Source organism: Vombatus ursinus, unplaced genomic scaffold (assembly GCF_900497805.2).
Source record: "Vombatus ursinus unplaced genomic scaffold, bare-nosed wombat genome assembly UNPS02005286.1, whole genome shotgun sequence".
Lineage (NCBI taxonomy): Eukaryota > Metazoa > Chordata > Mammalia > Diprotodontia > Vombatidae > Vombatus > Vombatus ursinus.
The window spans coordinates 12688501-12705984 of record NW_020945064.1 but is presented as its reverse complement, the minus strand read 5'-3'; the positions used below and the strand labels follow the sequence as shown (position 1 = coordinate 12705984).

General features: G+C 42.0%; 1 pseudogene; it reads right to left on the bottom strand.

Moving 5' to 3' along the window:
* Positions 1–15837: 15837 nt before the first annotated feature.
* On the bottom strand, positions 15838–16224 carry LOC114030929 (annotated as a pseudogene).
* Between the last annotated feature and the right edge of the window lie 1260 nt (positions 16225–17484).

The following is a 17484-nucleotide window of genomic DNA, read 5'->3' as shown; positions in this document are numbered from 1 at the left end:
TTTGTGTCGAGCAGGGAGCCAGACAGCTGGCAGGCACTGACTCAGGCAGGAGAGAGCAACATCTCATATTTACACACTTTGTGCTTTCCTCATAACAGTGCTAGGACATGAGTAGAGCAAACATGATTATCCCTGTTTTTAGGAAACTGAGTTTCTTGCTCTTTTTTTTTTTTAAGCAATGGGGGTTTAAGTGACTTACCCAGGGTCACACAACTACCCTGGGCTAGTAATACACAGCTAGTAAGTGTCTGAGGCTGGATTTGAACTCAGGTCCCCCTGATTCCAGGGCCGATGCTCTATCCACTGTGTCACCTCACTGCCCCTGAAACTAAGTCTCAAAGAGAAGTAACAGCTATAGATTGGTCTGATGTTAGGACCCATGTTCTTTCTACTGCTGTAGACTACTTGATAAAATAACAATGACTCAGGTGTATATGGCTTAAAGGTTTACATCCCTCACAAAGACCCTGTGAATTAAAATGTAAGCCCCTTGAGAACAAGGAATACTTCACTTTTTGCCATTACATAGCTGGCACTTTTTACATAGGAGGCACTTAACCACAGGCAGCTAGGTGATACAGTAGATAGAGAGTGCTAGGCCTGGCCTCAGGAAGACCTGAGTTCAAATCCAGCCTCAGACTCATACTAGCTGTGTGACCCTGGGCAAGTCACTTAACTTCTGTTTGTCTCATTTTACTCATCTATAAAATGGAGATAATAATATCACCTACCTTCCAGGATCGATGTGAAGAATTAATGAGGTATTATTTGTTAAAGCATTTAGCACAGTGTCTGATAAATGCTTATTTCTTTCCTTCCTAACTAGCTACGGGACCCCAGTCAAGCATTCCCCTGTTCTGGGCCTCGGTTTCTTCCTTTGTACAATAAGGGAGGTGATTAGATAAGTCTCTAAGGGCTTTTTCCACCTCTGACAATCTACATTCTAAGATTCCTTCCTGCTTTAATATTCTAGGTTTTTAGCTGCTTGCAAGTTCTGTAGTTCCCTTGAGATGGAGCATGGCATAATGAAAAAAAAAATGCTGGTCCTCATTTGGGGGAGCTAGGCTGTCACACAGTTAAGAGGTGGGAGAGAACTCAGATGTCATCAAGTCCAGTGCTCTCATTCACAGATAAGGAAATTAAGGTCTAAATCTGGTAATTGACTTTTTTTTTGGCTAGGCAATGGGGTTAAGTGACTTGCCCAGGATCACACAGCTAGTAAGTGTCAAGTGTCTGAGGCCAGATTTGAACTCAGGTCCTCCTGACTCCAGGGCTGGTGCTCTATCCAGGTAATTGACTTTTCCATGGCCCCATAGGCAGCAGAGTTAGGATGTGGATAATTAATTGTGTTCCTATTCCCAAACCAATCCCCCTCCCTCCCTGTCACCAGCACTGCCCCCTCCCTATCCCTGCCTCAGCTCTGCCACTGACTCGTTACGTGACATTTGAAGGTCACTTTTCATAGGATCATGGATGTTTAGAGGTCACCATGTCTAATCCCCTCTTCTTACAGTTGAGGAAACTGAGGCCTGGAGAGGTTAAATGACTCGGCCTTAATTTAGTTTCGTTTTAAACAAACACTTATTGGTATGCTGTATGCAGAGCACCTTGACGAATGCTGGAAGAGACAGGAACTTACAAGGTCTCAACCCTCACGGAGCTTCCAGGCCAGTAAGACTTAGTAGTATTCAAACACTCAGCTGGGTGTCAGAGTTCATCCACGTGGGTAGGACCTCCATCAAGGCAGGGTGCCACCTTTCCTTTCCTACTCATCCTATTCTATTTTTGTCCATGTCCTCCAAAGGTTTGCTGCTGTGGGTCCATCCAACTGGTGGTGGAGAGAGGTCTTTCTTTATTTCTCTTGAGATCGCTGTGAAAGCAGGGGAACACACAAGGCATACATCAATTATCCTTTGCTCTTGTCTGTGACTCATGTTAGCTCATACATCTATATGGCTACATCCTTTGCTTCCCCTTTGTAAGATAACACAGTTTGCTCACATCCACCGCTCCCTGCCCATGGCTCTTAAGGGGATGCTCATTGTTAATTCTTTGGAGAATGATAGGCTGCCATGACTCATAGTCATACAACACTACCGTGAGAATAATGATGTTAAAGAGTTGGGCCTTTGTTTCAAGGAGGAGATGGGGTCATTAGAAGAACACTGCCATTTCCCAAAGTCAATCCAGACTACCCTCTTCTTTTTATTCTGTTCAGAACCTAACTCATTGTGATTTGCAGGGAAGGTCTGTCCAACATATGTGTGTGTACACGTATATGGACACATGTATATACACATATATGTATGCGTATATATACACACGTGCATATAATACATGTGTATATAATAATTTATGCATGTATATATTTGCATGGGTACATGTATATATTGTATGTGTATATATCTGTATTATGTGTGTGTAATATATGTATATAACATTTGTATCGTATGTACAATACCTTATGTATGTATATAATATTTGTATATATGTATATCTTATGTGTGTATAATATTTATATATGTGTGTATAATATCTTATGTGTATATATAACATTTGTATTGTATATATAATATCCTATGTGTATATATTTATGTATGTATAATATTTTATGTGCATATATAACATGTGTATATAATAACTTATGCAATATATATTTGCATGTGTATATGTATATATTGTATGTGTATATAATATCTGTATGTGTGTATGTATAATATCTTGTTGTGTATATAACATTTGTATTGTATGTACAATATCTTATGTGTGTATATTTATATTTATATTTATATTTGCATATGTGTATACAATATCTTGTGTATGTATAATATTTGTATGTGTATGTATAATATCTTATTGTATATATAGCATTTATATGTATGTGTATTATGTACCTTATGTATGTATATATTTGTATATGTATGTATAATATCTTATGTGTGTGTATAATATGTGTATGTGTACATGTATATCTTACGTGTGTATATATTTGTATATGTGTATAATATCTTATGTGTATATGACATTTGTATTATATGTATAATACCTTATTTGTACATATATTTTATGTGTGTATGTAATATATGATGTGTATCTATAATATCTTATTGTGTATATATATTTGTGTGACCAGTGCCTGGCACATGATAAACCCTTAATAAATACCTTTTCATTTCTATGTCCATCTATTCACATACATAAAATATCATCTATGTATATAATGTGTTATATATGTTTATGTTAAATAGATGTGACTATCCACACATATATATGAGAAGCAGTGTGACATACTAGAAAGCATCAGCCTTGAAGCCAGGAAGACCAGCATTCCGGGTCCTCCTCTGACACATCCTGGGAGGTAGGTATTGTTAGTATCCCCATTTTACAGGTGAGGAAATGAAGGCAAACAGAGGTTAAGTGACTAGCCCAGGGCCATACAGGTAATAAGTATCTGAGGCCAGATTTGAACACAGGTTTCCCTAATTTCAGGGTGGTTACTCTGTCCTCTGTGCCTACCTAGCTGACCCTGCGACTGAAAGTGAAGAGAAAGTGCTAACCTACACTGACTGGTAGAGGAAATTTCCTCATCTGGGAGGTTCCCTATACCAGTGAAGTCACAGGTCTAGTGCCTTTGCTATCTACATCTATATCTATACCTAAAACTATGTCTATGTCTGTGTCTATACCTACATCTGTAGGTACATAAGTTAATATATATGTATCGATGAATGGACACTTATGAATGAATATTTTTAAGCACTTACTATTTGCCCAGCATTGTGCTAGTATATGCATATATGTGCATATGTATACATATATTTTTACATATACATAACTACTAAAAGAGTTATTTTTTTAAGGCAATTGGGGTTAAGTGACTTGCCCAGGGTCACACAGCTAGTAAGTGTCAAGTGTTTGGTCTGAGGCCGGATTTGAACTCAGGTCCTCCTGACTTCAGGGCCGGTGCTCTATCCACTGCGCCACCTACCTGCCCCTAAAAGAGCTATTTTGATCTAGCCATCCACACAGGAACAACCAAGTGGATGAAGAATATCTATTGTCCACAATGCTGTGCAGTTAAATGGGCATCCTATATAGCTTGTTCACCAGTGTGTGTATCTGTGTGTGTGCATGTGTCTATACATATGTATACTTGATAAAAAAAAAAAGCACAACGTAAATAGGTGCATCTGGAATGCCTCATCATCAATTCTTCAACTTCAATTCTATTCCAAGTCACCTCTATGGCACTGGTGAACACCTTTGGCAAACATGTACCTTTAGGGTGGGGTTGTGCTGTACCAAATCCCTTTTTTTAAAAAAATAGATGACAAACAATAAGTATGATGAGATCTTCTGTTTTCTCTCTTTCAGTCAGTCCTGGGCTGGTAAAGATGGGGTACACTGTGCTATATCATTTGGGGAAACCTACTTTTCTTCCTATTCTAATACTCTCCTCGAGAGTGCCCTCCAGGCCTGGGTGGATTGGTCTCATAAAGACATTTATAAAGATGGAAAAGTAAACAGTTGGTAGTTATTGATGTTAATTTGTATCAATACCATACCTTCTGTATCTTTCCCTCCTTCAGACACCTTGGGGATCCCTCCCTCCAATGCCCTCTCATTTGAGTCACCTCAACACCTTCTTAATTGTATCACCTCAGCACAGACTCCCACCCTGCATCCCCCAGGTAGGCTTGGTCTAGTTCAGTACCTTTCTTATTATTGTTCTCTGTTCTCTTCAATGCCACTTCTGTCTTCTAAAAGTATAACTGGAGAACAGACAGGGATAATTATAATACACAATGATAATGCATTCATCTCTCTGCCACACCCCACTCCAAGTACTAGATTAACCCTAAGGGCAACTTTAAACATTAACCCAACAGGCAAGCATCTCTGATATCTTCAAAGGGAGAAATTTCCCAAGAGACTATATAGGCAAGGCAATCTGCTATGCAGTTCAGCTGATATCACTCTGTCCAAAGCCAGAGGTCGTCTCACTGACGACCAAAATCATTCATTTTTTCTGAAGCGAGGCAACACAGCTCAGCACAAAACCTCTCTCTGAAGCCTCTGGAGCACAATCCCTCGCTGCTGACCTCCCAGTTGACCTCTCCGACAAGGTAGAGAACTCCAGGTGTAAGTTCCTATTGCTCCTTCCCTCACCACTAGATCCCTGGCTCACCTTTTCCTACATTCCCAAAGCCTAGTCTGGCACCCTCTCAAAGCCTGACCCTTTCATCAGGAAACACCAGCAGCCCTTACCTGTCTGGAATTTGGAGCCCTACTCTGCAATGGCGTCTCAGCATTCTCTTTGCTCTCCTGTTTTGAGTCCCTCTTCCTATCCCCCTTCCTCCTCCTTCTCTGCTACCATCCTCATTCCTATTTTCCTCCTCTGACAGAATCATGGAATCCTTAGAGCTGCATGGATGAGCAGTTTCTGCCTGAAGCGCAAACCTCATCTCTGATAGTGTTGATAATCCTCTCCCCACCTCCTACCATCTCTCCCACTTTCTTACGCCCCAACTCCCCTTCTTCCCTTCATCTCACATTTATCCTGCCAGTTGTCAGTCCTGGGTCCCCTGTACTTCTCCTCCTCCTCCACCTCCTCTACCCCTATTGCTATGCTGCTAAACAGTACCGCTTATACAGCCCCGCTGGACAGGACCGCTCCACATCCATGCTGACTAATCTCTGCTGGGCTCTGGGAGCTACACAGAAACCCTTTTCTTTCCCCTTCTAATTCCCTTTCTTTTCCCTTGGCAGACGCTACCATATTTGCCCACAGTGATTGCTTCCAACCTCCTTTTTCCTCATTCCCCCAACAATGCCCCTCCATCCCTCTTCCTTTGGATAGATGACCTTGTCTCCTCCCTTCCAAAGAAGCTCAAGGCCACCTTCCCAAACTCCCTGCACATCTCAAAAGCCTGTCACACCTTCAGCCATCCCCTCCTCTGCTTCAGTGTGTGAACAAGAGTTAGACTTTCTCTTCGTTATGGCCAAACCCACTACTTAGACCCTTGATCCCATTGCCTCTTTTCCCTTCTGAGGGCTCACCGCATTCATCATTCATTGGAGGATTATAGATTTAGCGGTGGAAGAGATGTTAGATGTCACTTCGTTTAACCTCCTCATTTTACAGATGAGAAAACAGACCCAGAGGGTTGACTGACTTGCTAGAGACCACATGAGTAGTAAGTCACAGGTTCAGAATGCAAACTCAGGTCCTTCGACTCCATATTAAGCCTCTTCTCATTGAACAGTGCTACCTCCTTCTCTCTTATCATCACTCTCTTCCTTTATAATGGCTCCATTACTGATTATAGGGACTCTAGGTGGTGCCATGGTGCACAGAGCACCACGCCTGGCACCAGGAAGACTCATCTCCCTGTGATCAAATCTGGCCTCAGACACTTGCTAGCTGTGTGACCCTGGGCAGGTCACTTAACCTTGTTTGCATCAGTTTCCTTATCGGTAAAATGGAGCTGAAGAAGGAAATGGCAAACCACTCCAGTATCTTTCCCAAGTACACCCCAAATGGGATCACGGAGAGTCAGACACGACTGAACAGCAAACTTACTGTCTATAAAAAAAACCTCATTCTTCCTATCCTTAAAAATAACATCCACTTGACCCTGCCATCCTCTCAAGTCACCACCCTATTTTTTCCCTCTCACTTTTAAACAGCTATAAAAAGTTGTCTGTTCTCATTGCCTCCATTTACTTATCTCCCACTTCTCCATCGCTTGTAATCTGAGTATCCAACCTGGCACTCTGCTGAAATTGTTCTGTCAAAGGTAACAGTGATTTTAAAAAAAAATCTCTTTTTAATTATTTACTTAGAAGTCATTAACAAATATACATAGCTCAAAATATAAAGAGCAAAAATGATTGCATATTGACCATTGAACTTGTATAATTTTAAAAAATATATTTTAAATTTAACGAGATAGTGTCCTCTCCTGGAAGGTCTTTTTTTCTTCTGTTTATTTTTTAAAAATATTTCACTGATGTCCTTTTCTTTCTTTCTATTGCATCTCTATCGATACTCACTAACTCAGCTCCCCTGATTTCCCTTTCCTTGAAACAAATTAACATGGTCAAGCAAAATAAATCAACACATTTGATCAGTGACCTCTTAACTGCTAAGTTCCACGGTCTTTTGTCAGTCCTCAGAACATTTTGAACTCCCTTCCTCCTCAAAACTCACTCTTTCTTTAGGAAGAGGATTTCCTGGACCATGTGGGATCTAGAACTGAGGATTAGCTAAGAGAAGAGTTATAAAATGCTAGAAAAATCCAGATCCTGCCCTCCACCAGTACTGTGAATTTTGTGGACTGTGAAGTTTCAGGTGAAGCTGTATCAACTTTCTATTGACCTGAAAGCATTTCACTGGATGTGTGTGTGTGTGTGGGAGGGGGGGTTATAGGTGTGGGCATATGCGGGGAGAGGTACCCAGGGCAGTACTATAAGCCTGGAAGACTCAATAGACCCCTGAGGCAAGGTGAAGCTCACCAGGGGAACAACTCTAAGCTCTTTTGCCTTGCCAGGGGAGCCAGGGACTCAGCATTGAACCATTATGTATAAAGAGCAAGTGATCTCTGTGGTCATCCAGTTGTGAAGATTAAACCCTCATGAAAGGGGGAGTGCCTCTGACTGTGAAAAATGCACCATTAAAAGAACTTTGCGGATATTTATTGACTCTGGGGGAGTATAAATTGATGGGGAAGGTATTCAAGAGCGAGGACAATGCTGTTTCTGCATTGGGCAAGCCGTCTGACAAACATGGAGCCTCTCCTAGGTCCCTACAGAGGTCCCCAGAAAAGGGGCTATAGGCCAACGCTCTGAAAGGCACCCTGGGGATGATTTGCAGGGATTACTAACTTTTTATCTAGGGGAGAATGCAGAAGGTGTACCCATACATTGTCCTGAGTCTTCATTGTAAATGAGTTGCCTCGTTGACAGTCTTTTGCTCTGGCATTGATAACATATTCCTAATAAAAGATGTAAAGTCACCATTGCCCTCACTAAAGACTTTGTTTGGGCCTTGGTAATGTCTCCTTGTCAATGTATGAGTTCCTTGTCTCTTCCTGAGAAATTGTGGCCCCATAGATACCAAATTGGTAATGCCTGGTAGATAATTCATGGCTAGTTCATGTACCTAGGACACAGCCTTGACACTTGACTTTTAAAGAAAGGATGGAAAAGTGGAGATGTACAGGGGCAGAAACTCAGCATCAGTTTCCTAGAGAGAAACTTACACATCCATGAAACCCAGAAAGTTACATAGCCCCACAGATGGCAATAGATAGAGGCAGTAGTGGAAAGGTAGAGGAATTCTTGGGCTAAGTGGAAGAGTCCCTGGGACAAGCAGAAGAGATTCTGGACCCAGCAGAGGAAATCCTGGGCCAAGCTGGAACTGGGGGCAAGGAGTAGCAAAGGAAGGAGCTACAGTGCAGAAGAGCAAACTCAAACTTATTCTTCAGTGTTACTGCTAACGGTAGAGACTATTCGGGTTCAATGTGGTGGCGGGGTGGTGTAGTGAAGGTGTCACTCCTTTATTGACCTTGCTGTTTTCCTTTGGTGGACAGTTCCTATCTGGGGTAGTACTGTAAGTCTAGAAGACTATATAGGTCCCTGGGAAAAGGAGGCTTACCTGAAAGGTGGGTTGTTTGGCTCTCTGGAAATACCAAGTGCTTCCTCCATGTTGCAGGTGTTGGGGCAGTGTCTATCCATAGTTGTACTCTAAGTTGGATGGATTATAAAGGTCCTTGGGCAAACTGGGCTCACAAGAGAATGAAAGAGAATTTTCTTGATTGTTTATAAATTATTTGTGTAAGAGTAAAGAAGGCCTTTTCTATAATCAATGTTTTGTTAGCCTAAGTACTTGCATGGGAAATAAAGGCCCTTCTTTTGCTGTGAAGACCTAGATATGAGTCAAATCATCGGTGTTCCCAGGGGAGATCATGGTTAGGTATACTAGCTAAAGAATATGGTTACTGAGAAGACCCCCCCAAATTGAACCAAGTTCATGTAAATTTGGAGCTTTGGTTCTGTACCATGAGTTAACATGGGTTCTCCTTCCACCTACCTGAGCACTCCTTTCCAGAGTATTTTGCTGGTTCACCCTCTATTTCTCATCCCACCCCTGCCAAGACTCTATCGTAGGCCACATTTTCTTCTCTGCTTTATACGTTTTCTTTCTTGCTGAACTTCCAAATATGGGTTCAAGTACCATCTCTATGCAAATGACTACCCAACCCATTTATCCAACTGACTCCTGAATCTATACATCCAGTCAGAGATGGGCTGTAGCCAGCACATACTGGCACAGGAAAGGCAATTGTTAAAATTGCGGTGTGAGCTTTTACAATTTGGAAATCCACAAGTGCTAGAGATTAGGAATTGACTTATACTGTTGCCTGTCTAGGCTTAAGAAAACAATGGAAAAATGTTAATACTGTAATAATAAATTTAAAAGGATGTGTGCATCTGTTTTTTTCCTCCTGGAGAGCTGGTTGTTAAACATTTACCAGTATACCCCTGCATTCAACAGTGTGGGCAAATCTCAGCTGAGAAAACTCCCTGGATCAATTCAGATTGGCACTTCTTTGCAAGTCTCTAGTTTCAGAGGGTTGCCTAGGTCCTTCAGAAGTTAAATGATTTCTCTAAGATCACACAACCAGTATGGCATGACTGAAACCCAGGTCTTCCTAGCTCCAAGGTTTCAGCTCCAACATTTGCACCAAAAAGCCCCTCCCTGTTGCACAAAGATAGGTGTTTAATTAATTATTTGAATTCAAATAGTCAATCCAGGCTCCTAGGAGATCTGTGGTGGCGTGGATCTCATTACTTTCTGAGGAATTCCCTTCTCCTTTGGCTAGTTCTAATTATTAGGAAGCTTTTCCTTACACGGAGCCCCAAATCTGCCTCTTTGTGTCCTCTCCCCAGTGCTCCTAGTTCTGCTCTTTGATACTAAGCATATTGGCCTAATCCCTCAAGTCCTGAACACAGATATCCTGTCTCCCATGAGTCTTCTCTTTTCCAGGCTAAATATGTCCCCATTGTTTCAACTGTTCTCCCATTGGCATGGCTTTCAGTCTTCTGTCTTTCTCCGAGGTCATAGGGCTAAAAGGAACTTCAGGGGCTGCCAAGCTCAACTCCTTTATTTTTACAGATAAGGAAAGTGAGGCCCGGAGGTGTCTAAGGGTCTGAGGTGGTATAAGAATCCACGTCTTTCTGACTTCAGGTCCAGTGTCCTAACCACTCTACCCAATGGCCTCTCTCCTCCAGCTCTTCATGGTCATCCTTCTCCAGATGTTCTCCAGGCTATCCCAGAATCATAGTTTACAGTTGATCATTGCAAGAGCCCTCAGAGGTCAGCTGGTCCAGCCCATGGCCCAGTTTTCTCTAGAACAGCCTCTAGAATAGACAAGTAGTCTCTGTGCCTCTTCTGCCTTTCTTATTCTCCAACCTCAGCAAACTCTTTAGAGCACTTAGCAAGGAACTGGAAGGCCTGGATTCAAGTCTAGACAGCCATTATGACCTCTGATCTTAGTTCCCTCACTTGTAATAATAATACTTGCAGTAACTACCTTACAAAGTTGTTTGAGAGCAAAAATGGGATAAATTCTGTAAAGCACTATCCAATTGTAGGTGGTTGCAGTTTCCCCTGCCCCTCTCCTTCTTTTCTCCTTCTCTTTCTCCTGACTGCCTCCTTCCTTTTCGTCTACGTCCCCCTCACAGTCACCACCTGGGCCCGATCCTCTTTCTCTTTTGGTTCTACTCCATTGCTCCCCGCGTCACCAATTCTTTCCTATCTCTTTCTCTGCTTTCCTCCCTTCTTTAAAGCTCTTTCTCATCCCCTCCACCCTCTCTTCTCCACCATCTCCTCTTTCCTCTCCCAGGGATTGCCCCCTGCCTTGTGTCCAGCTGTCTCCCTTCCCTGAATCCCTGTTTCTTGTCTCGGGACAGCCAGGGCCTATGTCTCTCTCTCTCAGAATCTTCCTGCCACACAGCACGAACACTGAAGACTACAGGATAACTAGCAGGCAGAAGAGAGCTCTAGCTAGGTGTCACGGCCACTCACTGGAAGTCAGAAAGCCCATGTCCTTAGCCCCAGCTCTGTCTCTAGCTGAGTGCCCTGGGCAAGTCATTTTCCCTTCTTAGGGCCTCAGTTTCCCTAAAATAAAGGAGTGGGATTGGATCTTTCTAAAAATCCCTTTCAGCTCTGACATTCTATGCTCGAAGATAATAATAATAGTTAATAATAATAATAACAATAAATAGCACTTTAAGGTTTGCAAACTACTTTACAAAATTATCTCATTTGTTCCTCGCAACAAACCTGAGAGATAGAAGCTATTATTATTCCCATTTTACAGATCAAGAAACTGAGGCAGACCAAAGTTTAGAGACCTGCCCAGAGTCATGCAGTTAGTAAATGTCTGAGGTTGAATTTGAACTTAGGTTTTCCTGACTCTGGGTCCGCCGCTCTGTCCTCTGAGCTGTGTTCTCAGATCTCTTCCAGCTCTAACAGCCTGTGTTCCAGTCCTTCCAGTTCTGAGATTCCGTATTCTAAGGTCCCTTCCAGCATTAACTTCCTGTGTTCTAAGATCCCTCCTCAGTTCTGACACCCCCCAACCCTGGGCTGGGGCTAGGATGAAGGAATGTCTTTTACTGACAATTTCAGCATCTTCCTTTTCTTTTTATCTGGTCGGAAGCTCCCTCCCTCTCTTGCCTCTTCCTCCTAACCCAGCTCCTTTATCTTCCCCTCCCTCCTTTCAGCTGCTCTCCTGGTCTCTGGTGCCAGCAGGTAACAGGGCCTGTTTACTGCACTCCCTCCACCTCTCCAGCAGTTCAGCTTTCCATCCTAATCAATATTAATGGGTGACCTCAGGTTGCTGGTTTGCCCAAATGAAAGCTCTTCTTTCTCAGATGCCTGCTACTTGGGAGGAAGTCACTAGGTCTGACTGGCCGCAATCTGACACCTTGCCTGCCCTTGGAATCAGCTTCCCGGGACTCAGCCCCTCTTTCTCTCCTTACTGAGTTCTCTATCCCTTCCTGTTTCCCAGCCCCCATCTCCACAGTGCGTCCAAGTCTTGGGGTGTCCCGAGAGGCCACCTAGGAAATCATAAGGATGGGCTGGAAGGTCATCAGATCGTGATGCAGACACTTACAAGAGATATCTGCATGTTCAACATCCTCTTTACAAGTAATAACAGCTGGCATTTATATAGTCATTTAACTGTAATCATTTATATAGCTCTTTAAAGTTATAAATAATAACAATAGCTACCATTTATATAGCACCTACTATGTGCTAGGCACTGGTACAAATATTTTCTCATTTGCTCCTCACAACAATCTTGAGAGGTAGGTACTATTACCATCCCCATTTTATGGTTGTGTAAATGAGGTAAGCAGAGGTTAAGTGAGTTGTCTAGGGTCACACAGCTAGTACATATCAATAGCTATATTTAAACTCAGTTCTTCCTGACTGCAGATGTAGCATTCTATCCTCTGAATTTCTATATAACTTTTCTCACTGGATCCTTATAACCATTCTCTGAGATGGGTAACAGAGATATTACTTTTACCATTTTATAGATATGGGACCCAAGACTCAGAGAGAGTAAGTGATTTGCCCAGGATTATGCAATTATTTACTGAGGCAGACCACTAACCCAGGCTCCTCCTGATTATAAGTCCAGTACTCTTTCCACCAGGGCAGCTAGGTGGCACAGTGAACCAGATCTGGGTCACTGAGTTCAAATCTGGCCTCAGACACTTACCACTTGTGTGACCCTGGGCAAGTCACTTCACCTCTGTTTGCCTCAGTTTCCTCATTTGTAAAATGAGCTGGAAATGGAAATGGCAAACCACCCCAGTATCTTTGCCAAGAAAATCCCAAATGGGGTCATGAAGAGTCGGACAGGATTGAACAACAACCATCACTTCTAGGCATCCAGGTGGTAGAGTGAATGGAGTGTCAGAGTTGGAGTCATTGAGTTTGAATCCTGCCTCAGACACCAGCTAGATGACCCTGGGCAAGTCACTTCACATCTCTTGGACTCAGTTTCCCCATCTGTAAAATGAGGGGTAAGTGCTATGATTATAGCCCCTATCACACGTGGTTGGTGTGAGTATTAAATGAGATAATATATGTAAAATGCTTTGTAAATATTAAAGGACAATATAAATGTTACTTCTTATTATCATAACCACCATCGTCATTATTGTTATTAATTATTATTACTATACCATGCTTTCTCTGACTTTAGTTAGCTCTCTGACCTTGGGCAAGTCACCCTATAAATCCAGTAGATAATAGGAGGATAATAGTTATGAGAGGAAGAAACTCTCATATGGTTTGTAAAGGGCGTCTCATCGGTTCAGCCAATTAACAATAACACATTTCGTTTTAGCCAAAGTGCTTCTATGGCCATTTTCCCATTTGACCCTGGCAACAATCCTTGGAGGTCAATAAGGCAAATATTATTAGGCTCATTTTATAGACAAGACAAACGGAGCTCAGATTGGTGAACCAACTTACCCCAAGGTCTTACGTCTAGAAAGGTAGAGAGCCAGGCCTTGAACGGTAATCTTATGAATGGAAGTCCTGGGCTCTTGCCATTATAAAAAGCACTACTGATCATGTCACCGTTGTCCAAGTCCATTTTCTTTTTCAGTTTTCCAAATGTTTCCAAAAAGTGGTTTTAATGGTAAGACCCCCCTCAATATGAAGACTCTAATTTAGCTCCCCTTCTGCTGTGACCTTATCCTGTGACCTTGGGAAAGCTCCTTCATTTCTCTCATTAAAGTCACTTTCTTTGTCTATAACATGAAGAAGATTGGCTGCTCTCCAAAGGTTTTCCCAAATTTAAGAGGTAGTGTGGTGTAATGGATAGAGCACTGAGCCTGGAGTCAGGAAGCCTGGGTTTAAGTTCCCATTCAGATACTTACTAGCTGGGCAAGTCACGTCACTGCTGTTTGCCTCAGTTTTCTCATCTGTAAAATGGGGATAATAATAACATCTATCTCCCAGAGTTGCTGTGAGGATCAAATGAAATAATGTTTGTAAAACACACTTCACATTGTGCCTGGCATACAGTAGGCACCATATAAATGTTAGCTGTTAATATCGACATTATTATTATTTTTATTATTGTTGTTACTTAATCTCTGCCTTCCTCAGTTTCCTCAACTGGAAAATGGGGATAACAATAGCACCTACTTCCCAGGGTTGTTGTGAGGATCAAATAAGATAATCATTGTAAAGTGTTTAGCACAGAGTCTGAAACATAGCACTATATAAATGTTAGCTATTATTATTAAATTACTTTCCCAAGTTCACACAGTGAGCAAGTATCAAAAGCAGGATTTAGGCTCAGGTTTTTTGAACCCTGGCCTCCTACTCTTTGAATTACACTGTAACATCCCAAAGAGGAATGAAAGAATTGGGCTATCTGCAATAAGTCAAACGATCTGATAACCCTTGCACGGGAAGCCACATCTCTGAGTGGCCATTGAAAGCTTATTACAATTAGAATATTATAAATCATTCTAAGACTCTAGGTATGATCATTGGAATCTGAAAATTTGGAACTCCTTCGGCCAGAGGATCCATTTTTAAGAAATTTAAAATAGGGGTCACATGACCAGAAACTCTTATTTGTGACGGATGTGATAAAATGAGTAAAGTACATGATCAGAGATCCAGAGCTGGAAAGGACCTCACCTAGGGGTATGCTGGAGCCAGTTCCGATGGGCTGGGGAGAGCAGATGGGTAAATTTTCATTGTGAGCATTTATACCTCAGGGATCTCAATGCTATAAATAAGGTCTTGGTTTATTGTTTTATTGATTATTTTATTATTATTGATTATTATTTTATTGATTATCTAGAGTTAAGAAATAAATATTAATAATGCAAATTAAACTTAAAAGTGCAAATGCATACTTCCCCCATACACAAACACACCAAAGCTGGTTGTTAAATATTTACCAGCACACCACTGAACCTCAGAGTCTATTAGGTACAACTCCCTAATTGTTTTTTTAAAGAGATAAAAATCTATACACAGCAGAGGCAGGATCTGAACCCAGGTGTTTTGACTTTAGGAGCCTCTTCCTTTCCTACTGTTTTGGCTTCCTGTGCCTGCTGATTTCATTCTTCAAGGGTGAATGATTTTGTTGCTGCTGGTCCTGATGTAGATTGAAATCTTTCTATGTTTTAGTAGACAGTCTTTGTGAGTTACTATGGCATAAAAAGTTCATTATCCTTCAGTTAATTCATCAACACATATTATGTGCCAGGCACTGTGCTAAGTGCTGGAGATACAAAAAGAGGCAAAAAATAGTTTCTGCCTGCAAGGAGCTTACAATCCAATGAGGGAGATGATGTGCAAATGAATAATATACATGGCAAGCTATATGCAGGATAGATAGGAAATAATTAACCAAGGGAAGGCATTAGAGTTAAGAAAGGTTGGAGAAGGCTTTCTGCAGAAGGTGGGATTTTAGTTGGGACTTAAAGGAAGCCAGGGTGACCTTCAGCCAATTTATTGCTGGATGAGCCATTCTGAACTTAGCCAGGCTGGTCCTTGGATTACAAGGACAATCTGTTACTAAGCCTTCCAATTGGGTAGGACCTGCCAAAATGCGGGCTCTACTGGCATAACTTTTGAGAGCCAAGGGCCACCTGTACCCTGCTGTGAAACTTCCAAGTGAGGCTTTCGTCAGACCAGCTTGTGAGCTGGTCAAAAATATGGGGTGTTGGTTTGTTTTTGTAATTTTTTTGAGATTTTATAACTTTATTTAAATGAAGCTCAATTTAGTTTTCATCCACATTGACTGTCGGTGAGCTTTTGAAAGTAGTGACAGGCATGTAAGTAACCAGAGTATACAGCTCGTTTGGTGACTCTTTGTCCTCATTGCATTCCCTAGACAAACACACTCAGCTACGGTATGGGACATCCCTTATTCCTCTGGCCCAAATAGCTTTGCTGAGTCTGGTGTCCATGCGTACATCCGGAGTTCCCATTTCTTTCATGGCAAATTTGTGGATTTCCTTTAGAGCCCGAGGAGCTGGCTTTTTGAAGCCTACTCCATGAATCCTTTTGTGAATGTTGACAGTATCCTCTCTGGTCACCACCCCATTGATGGCAGAACGTCCCTTCTTTTCCTCTCCAACTTTCTTTGAGGGAGTCATCCTGCCTGGGACCAGGTCAGAAAGGCTGTTTTTGTAATTTAAAAAATCAGCTTAATAAAGCTAATTTGAACAAAGCTGTCCAATTATAAGCCTTCCTTTATAGAGGGCTCAGAACTCTGCAAGTAACTCAAACTCGCTTCCCCTTCATCTTCCTTTTGTGTTCTGTCTTTCCCCTTTAGAATGCAAGCTCCTTGAGGGCAGGGGCTGTCTTTTTCTTTTTTGTATCCCCCAAATTTAGCACAGTCCCTGGCTTATTGAGCAAGCTTAATAAATGTTTCTTGAATTGAATGCCATGATGTCTGTTCCATTAGAATGTAAGCTCCTTGAGGACATAAATTGTTTCACTTTTGCCTTTGTATCCTCAGCACCTAGAGCTGCTATCTGGCATATACAGTAGGTGCTTAATAAATGCTTAATTGACTGATTGACCTTGTGACATACTGAACTCATCCAGAGGACTGGAGGGTACATTCTCTTAAGTCCCATCTCACTTCTGACTTCAAGCTTCCATCATGAATGGTGGTTCTCAGTTTGGCTTTCAACAGATTTGTGAATAAGCTAGTACTTTCACAGAGACTGGTTGACCCAAAGGTCGGCAGAGTAGCCAGAAACTTCGGGGTGGTTTAGATTGATTGAACTACTGGTTTGATTTCGTTGGATTTTTAAAGCAAAGTAAAACCAAACCAAACCCAAAAAATCTCAGCTGGGGCACATTTGTCTGCATACTGGAACCTGAGGTCCAAGACAGACCCATAGATCAGTAATTCTGGCTTGTGAAGAGGGCTGGGGCTGAGAGACTACTCACGCAACACAGAACCAAGGAGAACATGGATATCAGCCTTTTTTCACCCTAGTACTCTGTGAATTTAAGCACAGCTGTACATCAAATTTCGGTCTGACCTGATGAGTTCTGTAGGAAGATATCTGATCAAGTTTGGCTTGTACGTTGTGTCTACAGGAGGGCCGTGAGGGAAGGGACTCAGGGCACAAAGGTAGCATTTAAAAATGATGAATGTTTGGCAGCCAAGGATGTTGTCTCAAATGGCATCATGGGAAATAAATGATGCCTCCTCCGCCCAGTCTGTTTCCTTACCTGAACTGAGGCAGGTGGCAGGTATTTGGAAGGATGAGAGATGTTTTAGTCCAGAACCATGATTTCAATGGGATAGGGAACACCTGACGTGTGAATCCCCTCCACCAATGCAGACTGGCCACTCATCTATACCTTAATAGTCCTAAACAGTCGCCTGGAGTGCTTAGAGGAGAAGT